General features: G+C 44.6%; 2 long non-coding RNA genes across 2 annotated transcripts in view; both read right to left on the bottom strand.

Annotated features, from left to right (window-relative positions):
• Window positions 1-14,828, bottom strand: part of LOC115528362 — a 39,144-nt gene that overhangs the window by 23,768 nt on the left and 548 nt on the right. The window lies entirely within an intron of this gene.
• LOC115528361 lies at window positions 9,307-14,705 on the bottom strand. The gene is made up of 2 exons (XR_003973236.1): window positions 14,470-14,705; window positions 9,307-11,567 (listed from the first exon to the last, which is right to left on the bottom strand). It is a non-coding gene; the product is annotated as an uncharacterized LOC115528361 (long non-coding RNA).

Below are 14,828 nucleotides of genomic sequence, written 5' to 3'. Positions count from 1 at the left end.
ACACGCCTGGAAACCTCAGTGTAAAGTGAAGAGAGAGCATTAGCCCTTAAAAAAAAAAAAAAAAAAAAAAAAAAGGTTTTGGGATACAGCAAAGAGCAATAGTACCCCAACCAGAGTGATTAATAACACAAAACAACTAATATTTTTTTTATTTTTTTATTTTTAAAAAAAATTTTTTTTCAACGTTTTTTATTTATTTTTGGGACAGAGAGAGACAGAGCATGAACGGGGGAGGGGCAGAGAGAGAGGGAGACACAGAATCGGAAACAGGCTCCAGGCTCCGAGCCATCAGCCCAGAGCCTGACGCGGGGCTCGAACTCACGGACCGCGAGATCGTGACCTGGCTGAAGTCGGACGCTTAACCGACTACGCCACCCAGGCGCCCCAAAACAACTAATATTATTATGTTGGTTGTGGTCACTTTATTCATGCCCCCACATTATTTTACAAAAGATAAAATCATGCTAGTGAAAAGGAAAAAAATATCTGGGCTGGAAACTAGTCAAAAGGAGAGAGTACTTTAAAAAACAATTAACATTCAATAAATAAATTAAAATTTAAAATAAAAAAAATTAGGGGTGCCTGGGTGGCTCAGTCTGTTAAGTGTCCCACCTTGATTTCAGCTCAGGTCATGATCTCACGATTTGCAGGTTTAAGCCCTGAGTCGGGTTCTTTGTGGACAGTGTGGATGGAGCCTCCTTGAGATTCTCTCTCTCTCTCTCTCTCTCTCTCTCTCTCTGTCCCTTTCTTGCTTGCACACCTGCACGCACACACATGCTCTCTCTCTCTCTCTCTAAATAAATAAATAAACATTTAAAAAATAAATAAAAATGAAAAAATATTAGCATTTGTTTCTGAGGAACAGATTTGCTTCACTCTGAAACAAAAACTTCATTTTCAAAAATAATGTATAACAAAAATTTCCAAAAACAATTGGCCACTATCATAAACAAAAATTCTATTTTGGCCCTTGTTTTTTTCTGCATCTGCTGATTCCACCTCCAAGACTGGTAGATCAGGTGTCAGACTGGAAACTTTGCTCAGTTCTTAAAGGTATCCTTCAGTTCCTAAATATCGGACATACACATCTCTTTATTAAGTCAGCATTCAAAACGACTGTGAGCCATTACAAACATGTAAAGTATTATTATTGCAAAAGAAGAGCTTAACTATTTAAAATTTAACCCTTGGTAGGACAATTCTATTTCCAGGTGTCCAGTCAAGCAAAGGCTGCAATACTTGGAACTCTGTGGAAAGCTCTAGAGATTGAGCTCTGGGCTCTGAGCCAGTTGTGTGGTGGGAAACCACCATTTTAGAAAGTGGGATTTTTAGAATACAGTGGGAGTGAGACTGAAATCAATCTTTATGTGGGACAATTTTACTGAGAAGCCTGAGTGATTGACCCTTTATTTTATTTTGTGTTTTCACTGATTGCCATGAATCCCATTCCAGCTTCTTTTTCCATCACAAGCCTATTTATTACATTTTACAGCTCGATGGCTCATGAATAAACACTGTAACCGCCATTAGTCAAAAAGAGGATACTCTGTAGAGAGTTGGGGTAATGTGCTTTTATTAATGTGAGGGTAGTTGGGAAAGCAGTGTTGACCCCCCTTTCTTTGTACATTTCTTTAGACAGTCTCTCATGGTTAACCTTGTAATCTTAGTGCATGATTGACTAAAGACAGACCATCAAAAGTGAACTAAAAGCCAATATAGTTTTGTCCCAAAGCATGCTGGAAGCCAATGGATGCCAAAGCTATTTTTTCAGGAGACAAAGAATAAGTCATATTTCTGGGGCCCTTATGTTTCCCTTCAACAAGGAAGTGGAATGGGAATGGAAGGTGAAAGACGCGTGACCACTTTTAAATGATGCAAGAAAAGATATGTTTTTCTATTGACATTTTCCTTTCTAGTGGCGGTGGTTGATCCAAAGGTTCTAAGCTGGAGTGAAGGTTTAAGTAGCCAGGATTTGGAAAAGAGAGGGGATCTGTGGTTCGGGGATCCTAAAGGATGGAACTCGATTGTACTTTAGGGTGAAGTGAGCAGAAGTAAAAACATCCATTTCCATCCTCTGATCCCCACACGTGTATGCCTGCCCTTGTTCATCTAGCTTTCTTAGCTCCATAATACCTTCCTTGGGGGGCTGGGGCTGGGGGCAAAGGGAAAGATGGTTTAGTGGATATTGTTGGTATTCTGCCCATTTCTCCTCTATCCCTATCTCAACGGACCCACATTTTCATTTTAGTTGACACCATCACCCACGCACTTTGAGGCAAGATGATCTTGGCTTACTCCAATCAGCCCATTCCACTTCCAAGCTAAGGGCAGTGGTTTAGGTGAGGGTATCTGACCTACAGGTCCCATCAAGGTGAATCTCAGGATTCCTGCTTGAGATCCTATGACTGGGGTGCTCTCTCTCTCTCTCCTTGTTCCAGGAAGTACAGGAACCATTGCAGTCCTATTGCCATCGGACAAGAATGACCTAAAGATGAAGTCAACAAAGGGGGCAAGCACATACAAGGAGGTGGTGGAAAAATGGAGCAGGAGCTCCTGGGTTAAAATGATTCTGAAGCTTGCCCCACTCTGAACTTCCAGTTACACGAACACATGAGTATCCTCACTGTTCGATGCATTTAGAGAAGATGTCTGTGTCTTAGAACCAAAAACATTCTAGCTCTTCACAGAGGGGTGGAGGTATCATTTACCTAAGCATATTAAGGTTCATGTCTAGGGGCTGTGTCTTCCTTCTTTTTCTTCTTCTTCTTTTTTTTTTTTTTTAAGATTTTATTTTTAAGTAATCTCTACATCCAATGTGGATCTTGAACTTACAACCCTGAGGTCAAGAGTTGCACACTCTACTAACTGATCCATATTGCTCATATTAACCTACAATGTAGATTCAAAACACATGCAGTGAACAACACTAGAAGGTAATACTGTTCAGGTATACAGTGTATAAAAAGAGGGGGAAAGACAGATTTGGGTTCTAACCATTAGTTATCATGTTATTTCTATGGGAATATCTGCTCCAACTTCCAAATAAGCAACTTACAAATGAACTTTTGGGGACCCTCTGGATCTCAGGTTTCTCACCAGGATGTCACATCAGAGGAAGTTTAAGGTATCTTCTAGCTTTATCATTCTATGATTCTTTGTTACCAGTTCATTTTAGGTGAGTAAAAGTGAAACCCTGTAATAGGGCAGCATTCTTGAATAGTATGGCACTTGAGGATTGTGCATTTCCTGGTCAGCAAGCTGTATCTTGTTTGTTTTCACAGCAGTTGAAGATTTGCCATCATTATTTTAACCATTTTTGAAATTCTAGGATATTGCTCACATCTTGCCTTTAAATATTTATGCACAGAATACCTTATTTCCCACAGCAAACTCATTTTTTGATTTTGTCAGCTTTATGGAAACCTGAGAGATCCAAACAGGCTTGCATTTCTAAGCAAAAGCTTAGTGTGTGCCAGTCATAAATCTGTTCTTTTATGTTATAACTGATGGCAAAAGGCATTGCTCTTGAGACTGAAATCCGTTCTTTATTTTTTTTTAATTTTTCAATGTTTATTTATTTTTGAAAGAGAGAGAGAGAGAGAGAGAGACAGAGCACAAGCAGGGGAGGGGCAGAGAGAGAGGGAGACACAGAATCTGAAGCAGGCTCCAGGCTCTAAGCTGTCAGCACCGAGCCCGACGTGGGGCTTAAACTCAGGAACCATGAGATCATGACCTGAGCTGAAGTTGGACGATTAACTGACTGAGCTACCCAGATGTCCCCGAAATCTGTTCTTTAATATTGGCACAATGGAAACAAAAGAGGAGCGTGTGGCCAGACTTGAAAAAGGAAGTTGCATTTCTGCTTCACATTCATGGTAATGGAGATGCCACATTAATGTTTAACGAATTCTTCCTGATTTGAACAATTAGCCATTAATTCTTTTTTTTTAAATTTTTTAATGTTTATTTTTGAGAAAGAGAGAGAGAGAGAGTGGAGGAGGGGCAGAGAGAGAGGGAGACACAGACTCTGAAGCAGGCTCCAGGCTCCCCAACATGGGGCTCCAACTCACAAACTGTGAGCCAAAGTCATAAACTTAAATGACTGAACTACCCAGATGCCCCAGCCATTAATTCTTTAAGTTTATTTATTTATTTTGAGGGAGAGAGAGAGAGAGAGAGCATGCATGAGCAGGGGAGAGGCAGAGAGAGAGGGAAAGAGAATCCCAAGCAGGCTCTATGCTGTCAGTGTAGAGCTCCACTTGGGGTTGGATCCCACGACCCTGCGATCTTGACCTGAGTCGAGATCAAGAGTTACATGCTTAACTGACTGAGCCACCCACATGCCCTGTGCCATTAATTCTTTTAAAGTGCTCTTTCCAGCCCAAATGTCCATCAGTGGATGAATGGATAAAGAAGATGTGGTATATATATATATACACACACACACACACACACACACACACACATACATACATATGATGGAGTATTACTTGGCAATCAAAAAGAATGAAATCTTACCAATTGCAACTATGTGGATGGAACCAAAGGGTATTATGCTAAGCGAAATTAGTCAGTCAGAGAAAGACAAATATCATATGACTTCAATCATATGTGAAATTCAAGATACAAAACAGATGAACATAAGGGAAGGGAAGCAAAAATAATATAAAAACAAGGAGGGGGACAAAACACAAGAGACTCTTACAGAGAACAAACTGAAGATTGCTGGAGGGGTTGTAGGTGGGGGGATGGACTAAATGCGCAAGGGTCATTAAGGAAGACATTTGTTGGGATGAGCACTGGGTGTTAAACAGGGGATGAATCACTGGAATCATTATTGTACTATATGTTAACTAACTTGGATGTTATATATATATAATTTATAAATAAATTATAAAAAATAAAAAATGTGCTCTTTCCAATTGGCTTAATAAATTATTGGCTAATATAGAATTCTGAACACAGGCAATATAATATTCTAAGTGGTTGAATTAGGAAGAAAAATGTGGAAAGTACTCTAAAGTTGGAAGGTAGTAGAATACTGTGAAATAGTCCATAAAAACTAAGTCAAAGCCTCAGCTGCAATGATAGTCCCAAGATAGCTTCTTTAAGGAGTAGAAAATTTCCACAAACTCACAAGCTGTAGTCACAATTTGTTTGTATTAGGATTATTGGATCAGAAAATGACTCGTGTACATATCACTTGATAATCAGCTATAGCCAATATAAAATCCCCTGCGAAAGTAGCTGTTCAAACATTCTGGTTGAGGATTCTATTTAGGAGTAGAAAAAAAATTGAATTTTAGGAAGTCATATAAAGAGATCATTGTTTTGGGATGCCTGGGTGGCTCCGTCGGCTAAGCATCTGACTCTGGATTTTGGCTCAGGTCACAATCTCAAAGCTCATGGGATCGAGACCCATGTGGGGCTCTGTGCTGACAGGGCAGAGCCTGCTTGGGATTCTCTCTCTTCCTCTCTCTCTGTCCCTCCCCTGCTCATGCTCTCTCTCTCTCTCACTCGCTCTAAATAAATAAATAGCGAGTGAGTGAGTGAGTGAGATATCATTGTTTTTAATGCGAAATGATGTGGTGTCGATAATGCTGGACTTTATGCTTTGAGTTTGGAGCGTTGTATCTGAAATTTTCAATATTATCACACTCAACAGTTTATTCAACAAGCTTTTAGTGAGTGCCTTGTGCTAGACACTGTGTGTGTTAATGGGGAGATAAAAATGAATGAGGCATGATCTGTGCCCCTCAGGTCTCACAGATTAGAGGAATACAGGGATGCAGTAAAGACAAGCCACCGGTGATTTACTATATGTCACAATGACCACAAAGTGCCTACGCAGAAAGGGGGCAGCCATAATCTTGGGGGGTGCAGGGGGGTGGGTGGACGAAGAAGAGGGCCACTGTGTTTGAGACACGTTGTGGCATTCTTTGCTGGTTTGGGGATGGATTTTACAGTCACTAGAATCACGTCAGTTGTGACTGTGGGCACAACCTGGGGAGCTCATGAGGACAGAACAGGTGCGGAAACCCCAGGCCAAGTTGTAGCCATCATGCGGTGCTTTCTCAAGGGAGAAAGGTTATTGACTCTGCCAGAAAGAAGAACCTTTTTCATTTGTTAGACATTCAAACATTTGTACCCTGGAAGAGATTCATTGCCTCTGCAACTTTCACTTTTGCCTCTGATGTAAACATGCCATGCTGGGCAAAAGCCTATGGCTCCATTCATAGATCAAATTGTTGGCATATCTGGTATTGTGAAGACAGCATATTGGAAGGTGCTATACATACAGAAAGGGTGAGTTTATGATCTTAAATAATCTGCAGAAGGAAACGTTGGATATTCCCATATCTTTAGTTTTCTTTATGCCTTTGATCGCCTTCCTACCTAATTTTTTGAGCGCTTAATACCTCCTCTCTTCCTCCTCATCTCCTTTCCCCTTAAGAGCTGGCCTTAAGTAGAAATTTGTGTTTTTACTTATTTATCAAACAGTTCAAATCTGCATGTCGAGCCAGGCACTCTTCTTTATAAAAATCAACTTACTTAGCCAACTCACAATTCTTTGGGGATGGCTACTGTTACTACAACCCCCTTTTTACAGATAAGAAAAATGCGAGGTAGAGATATTTAAAAACTTGCTTGAGGACACACAACCAGAGAGCAAGCTGCAGAGCTGGGATCTGAACCCAGAGCTCCACACTCTCAACCTCCACGTGTGCTTAGTCTGGCCACAGTGCTAAAGTGAGGATATATTCTGTGCTGCCCACCAGCTCAGCCACTGGGTAGGCTCTTTCCTATTCACCAAGGCTTTTTCACTGCTGCTCAGAGCAGGCTGAGCTCTTTACAGAAAGATGCCTTTGAAATGCAAAGGTTGACAGCTTTATTTGTGGATCCACACTGTGGTTTTTGGCTGGAGTCAGGCTGGGCACCAGCTCTGTGGTAGTCAGCCTTTAAAAATGGTGTAATATTCACACTGTTTTTGTTGGATAATTGCGTGCCTTTAATTTGTGGTATTATAAACAGAGCAGTAATCTGGTTTAGGAGTATCCAGAAAGTTATTTGATATCCATTAAGTCAAGTTGCTATTTTTATTCACCTCTGTAGAGGTGAATATTATTATGGTCCAGAAAAAGCAACACTGTAATATATTCTAATGGATGTATCCTGACAGATTGGGGTGGGGGGGGGGAACTTCTGAAGAAGGTAAGGAACAATTCTGCTTCCTTCCTTAACAGGTGAGCACAATTTTCCCTTTAAATAGTATGACAGTTTAGCTTTCTTTAGAATATGAATTTTAAAAGGAAAAAAAAAAATCACACCTTTTTTAGTTCATGGATTTGAAACAGTGATTTTTTTTAAAGACCTACTTAAACCACTGCTGCCTAAAATGTTTACCTTACTCAGAAAATTCTGAGAGTTCAAGACATTTAAAAATATTAAATCATGTCCAAATAATTATTTAGTAAATGTGAAGTCCCCATACAGTAACCATATGGGAAATAAGAATATTCATCATCAGTAGTTGCTTTTCATCAGTATCCTGTGATTTAAAGTTACTTATTATACACTTATAGACAAAGAATAGGTTATTTAGATAGCATCTTCCATCCAGGCATTTCAGTGGTTTGCAAACTTGAGCCTGAGTTAACTGTTCAGTCTTTGGAGATGAATCATTCCTTTTGTTTAGCCCATTGGTATAGTATTTAGATTAACTTGTAGGTTTGTATTCAACCTGACAGAATCCAAAGAGCCAGATCAGACATATGCTAGCAGTCTTTCCTGGGGCCCTGACAGAGCTACACGCAGGGAGGAGGGCTCAAGTCATTAGTTTGTGATTAATGTTTGTGGAAAGTAATATTTCTACCATTTTATGGATGGAGCAACTGAGGCACTGAGAGGTTAAGTGGCTTGCCCTTGATCACAAAGCTGTTTAGTAGTTCCAGGCAAATCAGGCACTGATGCAACTCACCATGATTTTGCATCCAATTCTCACCAATTTAAAATTTTGCAAGTTACAGTTCCTGTACCTGCCGGTGGGCAGGTTACAAACCGGAAGTTGAAACTAACACGAGAGAATGTTGACCATCATTTTCTCCAGGAAGGAAGCCACCAAAGTTTGCTTTGGCTAACGGAGCTGGCATGGGGGCTATCGACTCCATGGACCCAGCCCTCTTGGACTGGCTGGCTCTCTGCTGATCCCCCAAGGCTTCTGTCCATGAGGATTCAATCAGCTTCAGGGCTGCTGGCCGGGGTGGGGGGCAGGAGGACTGTAAATCTGGGAAAGCTGCAAGTATTCAGGGTCTTGAACTTTATCAGGTTTGAATGTGTGATTGTGAAAGTAAAGAGCAGAGAAATGACAGCACTCAGTAAATCAAATATAGAGAAGATCAGGACTGTCAGAGACAAGAGAAAAACAGGCTCTGGGCACAAACGCCACTGAAAACCTGCAGGCAGGAGGAGACTTTTATGTTCCCTCCAGACTGTGCCTTCTGAAAAACAAATCTCTTTCTCTGTCACTTTATCCAGAGAACGGTGCTCTTTGTTTTGTCCCATGGATTTCTCTCTTTAAGTTTTCATTATTGAAGTTTAGATCTTGTTTTAGAAGATGGGGTGCTATATGGGGGAAAAACCCCGACAACAACAGAAAGAAAATTAGTTGAAAAATGTCTGAAATGGCCTAGATTTTCCTCTATCAATGTGTTCCATAGCTTATGAGTGATCTTTAATATTCTATTCCTTAACAAAATACGACTGTAAATAAGTGTCCTGCATAAATAGTGATACCAAACTTAAAGGTGAAAAGTGTGAGGTGACCTAGTCAGATGACCAGGTCAATTTAATTAGTCCCCCCAACCCTTTTATCTAATGCCAGTCCACAGGTTCCCCTCCTTCATGGCCCCATCTGTTAACTCACTCCTATCTGCTGCCAGAAAGAAGGGGGGAGAGGGGGGTGTGCTGTTGCCGACCAGGATACTTTTCTCAAGGGATGAGCCTCAAGATTACTATCTTCATCCTGGAGAAGAGGCTGGAGTCTGCTGCTGGGATTTGCAAGGGAGAACAACAAGGAACGTTTCTTCTTCAAAGGAACCAAAAGCAAGTAAAGAACTATGTTTGTCTCAGCCCACACTTTCCTACCATAATGCAATAAATAAAATCCTCAGTGCTGGTACCTAGAAAAAGCCTGAGGCCTCTAATGAATGGCAAGACTCAAAGTTGAATGGGTGCTGAAAGAAGTTCTTTCTTGGAAATTAATTCACTCCAGGGAACAGCTGGGTCACACAAGAAATTGAAATTCGGTGTAGTATATGTGAGTCTATTACAATATAGATATTGGTAATAATAGTTCACACTTAACATAGTGCTTACTATGTGCCAGGTACTCTTGGCACTTTCCATTTAAGAAATCTTTTAATCCCCTTAAACAATCCTATCAGGGAGTTACTTTTATCATCCTCATGTTACAGATGAGAAAACTGAGGCACAGAGAGGTTAGGCAATTTGTCCTGGTCACACAGTTAGAAAGTGGCAGAATCAAGATTCCAACCCAGGCAATTCTCTTAGTCTGTGAGCCAGAGTGACTCGGTTCTTTACAAACTCACTGTGAAGCCTAGAAGACAATATGAGCCTGGGTAAACTCTTCTAGGGAAAGGCTCAAACACCTCCCTCCATCTTTGAAACTGTCTGTGGTACTTTGCCTAACCGGCTCCACAGAAGTCCCAAACTTCTAGACTGTAAACACTTCAAAACTAGGAGCTAACTCTTCTAGTTCTCTTTGTGCAGTATATATACTCAGTAGTGTTGTTGGGCAAGCGCAGGAAACTGGAGGGCTGCATATGGGTAGACAACTCTCGGTCCTGATTCTCTGCATATTTGCAACATAACTGAATGCAGAGGTCATAGTTCTGGGTGGCAAATGCAGTAATTTTTTATTTTGGGGGCATTTCTCTCCCCTTTAATTGACTCAAGGAGGAGCATTAGTTACTTAGCAAATCTCCAAAAGCTTATCACCTCCTTTTCTGCTCCCTCTTAGCAACATTACCCCCTCCCCCCCAACTAAGAAAAGAGAAACAGAAAGGTCTCTGAGCTGAGACAGCTCTGGGGCAGTGGCATCTGGACTCTGACCCTAGAATTGGCATTATCTGCACATCTAGTGATACCAGCAAAATTCAGGTCTTTCATGTCTAGTGTGTTGGAAATTTCTGTCTCTTTCACCTTTGGGGGAGCAGAGATGATCCCTTTCCTTCTGATGCTCTGGTTTTTCCTATCCCCCCCACCCCCCACCCCGGAGGGGTGGCTGGATGAGGGGGAAGGATTAGATGAGGTGGATGGCTTTGGAGTTCACCTTATTTGGAGGAAGGCAATGAGAAAAGGGAGTCATCTTTAACTTCCGGGACCCAGCATGAGGTGACAGACAGAAACCGAAGATGTTAGATTGCCTTTGGAATTCAGAGTCCTGTCTCCAGCTTCACCATAGAACAGAAGGGGACAGCACAAGATCTAAGAGGAATGAATCCCCGTTGCAGGGAAGCCAGCGCTGTCTCTCTAACCTGCCACCCCTGAAGGTTCTTAACTACCCATGTTGCAAAGTGGCAGAAAAGGCTTAGGTGAGACTAGAGTCCGGGGGAATGCTACATCTACTTAAGGGAAGAAGAAATGGCTCAGCGCGGAGACCTCCAAAACGTGGCACCTGACTCCCCAAGCCCCCTCTTCAGTCCTGGATCAGGAAAGTGGATAGTCCTGCCTCGCTTTAGTGAAAAGGATCACCCCAGGGGCAGGGCCTCGGCCCAGCTGGCAGCCCTAGGCTTTGTGTAGTTATGCCAATAGTAATTAATAATGATAATAAACACCGCATTTCATAACCAAACCCAACCTGGGGATGACAGAGGGATTGGACCTCTGCCTCCCACCTGCACGCTCTTCATTTGCGAGTCCACACCCGCCGCATTGGCCTCAGTCTAATTCAGCTGTCCAGTTCCACCCATCGGTTCTGACCGGGGTTCCAAAGAAGGGCTGCTCCAGACAACCAGAGATATGGAATAACATCGCCCCTCGGCAAAACCCCAGGGAGTGGGGGGTGGGAAGGTAGAATTATTCCACATCAGAAAGTAATCAAAACGGGACGGTAATTCAGGCCCCAGTGAGCTCGGTTTAGTTTTTCTGGTAAGTGCAGGGTGTCTGTTTTGGGAGCCCAGCTCCGTCCGGCCTGGAGTTCCACGGACCCCGGGACCCAGGCAGCCTGGGGACCTCCACATTCCCGGTGCAGCGGACACAGGTCCCTCCGGGCCCGTGGAGGTGTGCGCCAGTGAGGCCGCGATCTCAGGGTGTCAGGGCGCAGCCAGGCCGCGGGAAGGGAGGCCGGCGCCGGGTGGAATGTCTTTATCGGGATCAGAGAGCCACAAGCTTTTCCTCCGCTTCTTTAAGCGATCACGGATAGACACCTTTCGATCTTTTGTCAGGCATCTTGGCCCTTAATAGCCAAATTTATTTGGGTTAAAGCGGCCTTGGGAGAAGCCGGGAGGGAAGATCTTTCGTCGGTCATGGGTGGCCTAGATAACAAGCTTTAAAAGAGAGAGGGAAGAAGAAAGTAAAAAGGTTAATGGATGAGGGGAGGGCTAGGAGGCGCCCAGCGTGGGGCTTTTACAGCGACCCTTCTCTGGTCGCCCGCTTATCGCGGCCCTAACTTACCCGCGGCGTATGAAGTACATTAAGTCACGTAAACAGCGCGCGGGGAGGAATGCCACCGCGGTGACCTCTCCGCGCCGCGCTGGCGGCTCGGGGCGGTGCGCGGGGGGCGGCCCGGGGCTGCGGGGCGAGGGGCCGCCGGGCCGGGCCTGCAGCAGCCGCGCGCGCGCCGGGACTCGGTGCCGACCGCCCTGGCCCGGCGTTGGCGCGGCAAGTTCCCAACTCCTGGTGACCAGCGGGGCGAGGGGGCGGGGAGCCGGACGGGGGGGTGGGGGCGACCCGGCTTTCTAGGCTGCGCAGTTCTCGAGCTCCCGCCGCCACCACCTGACTTTCCTAAAGAGTGTTTTTGGGCTACCGAGAATTAAAGAAAAAGAGAGAGAGAGAGAGAGACAACCCGCCCTCCCCCACCCCAAACACCGCCTGGACTCTCTGGACGCGCTTGCATTGGATTGGCAGCCGCTGAGTCCGGGGGACAGGCCGCCCCAACCCGACTATTGGGGCAGGATGCTGGCTGGGGTGGGGGCACCGGGGCGACCCGTGTCCTTCGTCAAAAGCGTCCCAGGGACAGCAAGAAATACGGTAACGGCAAGAAGGCCCCAGAGATCTTTTTTAAAACTCTCAATTTAAAACTACGTTTTAAATCAGAAATTGTATTCTTTCTTTCCGAAACCTCGCTGGAGCAGCCGGGAGCTTTGTGAACTGACAATTTATTGAGCTTAAGGTTTCGGGGGGCGGGTAAAGGCGTGTGGTTTCTCGGTCCTCACCCGGGTCTCGCCCTCCTCTGGAAACAGAGCACCACTGGGTTCCCAAACACCCCTTCGCATTTGGCAGCAAAGCCTCCGCCCCCTGCCCAATTGGCTGCCGGATTCCGGCTGGATTCGAATCGCAAATAGTAGTGTGGCGCAGCCCAAATAAATCAGCCTTGGGGACAGGTCGCATTTCGGAGCCAGCACCTCTCCGAGGGCGAGGAGGGCGGCTTGAGGACGGAAGGCTCACTCCAGAGGGGCCCCTCCTCGAGTCTAAATAGTCCGGGGAGAAATAATTTCGTTTCAGTTTAGTAAATCTCCTCAAAAAGGAGACAGACGGAAGGAAAAGGAAAGGAAAAAGATAAAGAAAAAACCGCGAAGAGAATAGAACTTCTAGCAGCCTATTCACTGGGGAATTATGGGGGACTTCTCCAGCTCTCGGGTTCCTCCCTAGTTTGGGGTGCACTTCTTCCCTCCGCATCCCTATTCTGCCCTCCTTTTTGGACCAGCTGGTGTGCTCAAAGGAAGCGCGGGACCCAGGGTCCCTTAGGGGTGGCTTTGAAAATGTGCCACTACTTCCGGGGGTGTTTTCCCCAGGGCCAAATCCAATGCATTGGGGAAATGGTACACTGGATGGGTCAGGCAGCCTTAGCTTGTTGTCTGGATAAACTCTACGGGTTAAACGGTTTTGTTTTATTTTTAAGCGAACTGAAAAGAAAAAAAAAGAAAAACCATTTTACTACCCCTCGTTTCCTTTAGTTGGAAAACCAGTCTAAAAAAAATTGTGACCGTGCAAAGGAGCAAATTGCAACTGCCCACCCTTGTTTTAGGCAATGTTAAAAAGAGATTGGGAATCTGGAAGGTAAAATCCCGGGCGCCTTCTCGAGCCATTTGAGACCGCACGTTGTGGGGTCGGTCACGGTCTGTCCCAGCGGTGTCAGGGCCGGTGCACCCTCGTACAGCTGCTGCGGAGCTGCGGGGAAAGCACGTCCCTGGGGGCTTAGCTATTGTCCAAGGAAACTCAGACACCTTCATACTTCCTAATATAAAGAAACACACACAACAGGAATCAGGTTCGGGTCTGGGTCTTCTCAGGGCTCAGGCTTGGAGGCCATTCACATCCTGGAATCTAACTTAGCCAGAGGATTTTTAAAAACTCGTCCGCATTAGAAATCACCTCACTGAGATATGAATTAAGAAAAAAGAAAAAAAAACAAACCTTTGCTTTTAAGAGTAAAACTGAGAAGCACTTGGCAACAGTTGGCCCCAAAGAAAATCAAATGTCCACAACGTTTCTGTAACTGCTTACAAATGAGCTTCTGAAAAAACTGAGTCTGTTAAAAACTTGGTCGGAAACTCACGAAAAACCCAAAAGAAAGTAGCTTTCAACCCTGGTCGGAGTTAACTGGCAGGCGGACGCCAGGTCAGCTCTTCTGCCAGTCCCATTCGATCGAACTCAGGTTAAAATTTAAAGCCCTGAATCCTGCTCCGGTCGCCGATCTCTGTTCCAGAGTTTTCTACCTTCACTGGTTCCGATTGTGGCCACATTGAAACTGGGAACCGCCACAGTGATTGGGGGAAGCAAAGAGGAATGTAATAAAAGTGACTAAATTGGATGAGAACGGTTTATGGACCGTCTTAGTAGCAATTTAAAAGTCAGAAGTGTTTAGCAGCAATTTACAACGAAGAACGGAAAACAAATTTAAAAAAGAACTCTCTTTGACTTCCTCGATTCGGCGACCTCCTCCCCCTCATTGCCAGGGTCTGTCCCCTTCTCTCCCTACAATACACAGGTTCACAGCTCACTATTATAGTGAGGAAACATACTTTCAGCGACTCAGTCTCACGACCTCTCTAAACCATATTTTACAATGTCCCTACCTACCCCGGTTCAACTCTCTTAGTCTTGTCTTCCTTTTCCAACTGGAAAAACACAATATTAAAAAAGGAGAGAGAGAGAGAGAGAGAGAGAGAGAGAGCCCAAATGCTTTCAGGGAGACTGACCTTTAGAAAATCATTTACTTCGATTTACCTGGAAAAAAATTGTAAAATCCATTCTCACAAAGCAACTCCTCCTGCCCTAGTTAAAATTCTCTCTCCGCGGCCTTCTGGGGTCACGTCTGTCGGAAGAAATGTTTTTGTGCGCTAAAGGGAGCGAGACATATATCACAGCTCCTGCGGACCAACCTGCGGCCGCGCGCCTCGCTGCTGACAGATCGGCGCTGATAACCCTGCGACGTTCATTTCCAGTCCCTTTGCCGGCTCAGGACCGTATCAGTTTGTACACAGTTGTGATAACCATTTGGAGGGAGAGAAGAAGGGGTGTGTATGTGAGGGTGGGGGTGGGGAAGCGGTACTTCCCGCTGGGTCCAGGGAAGTTGACCCCCCTCC

This window comes from Lynx canadensis, chromosome D3, assembly GCF_007474595.2.
Source record: "Lynx canadensis isolate LIC74 chromosome D3, mLynCan4.pri.v2, whole genome shotgun sequence".
NCBI classification, from domain to species: domain Eukaryota; kingdom Metazoa; phylum Chordata; class Mammalia; order Carnivora; family Felidae; genus Lynx; species Lynx canadensis.
Note: the sequence above shows the minus strand (reverse complement) of the source record. Positions and strands in the feature narration are given on the sequence as shown.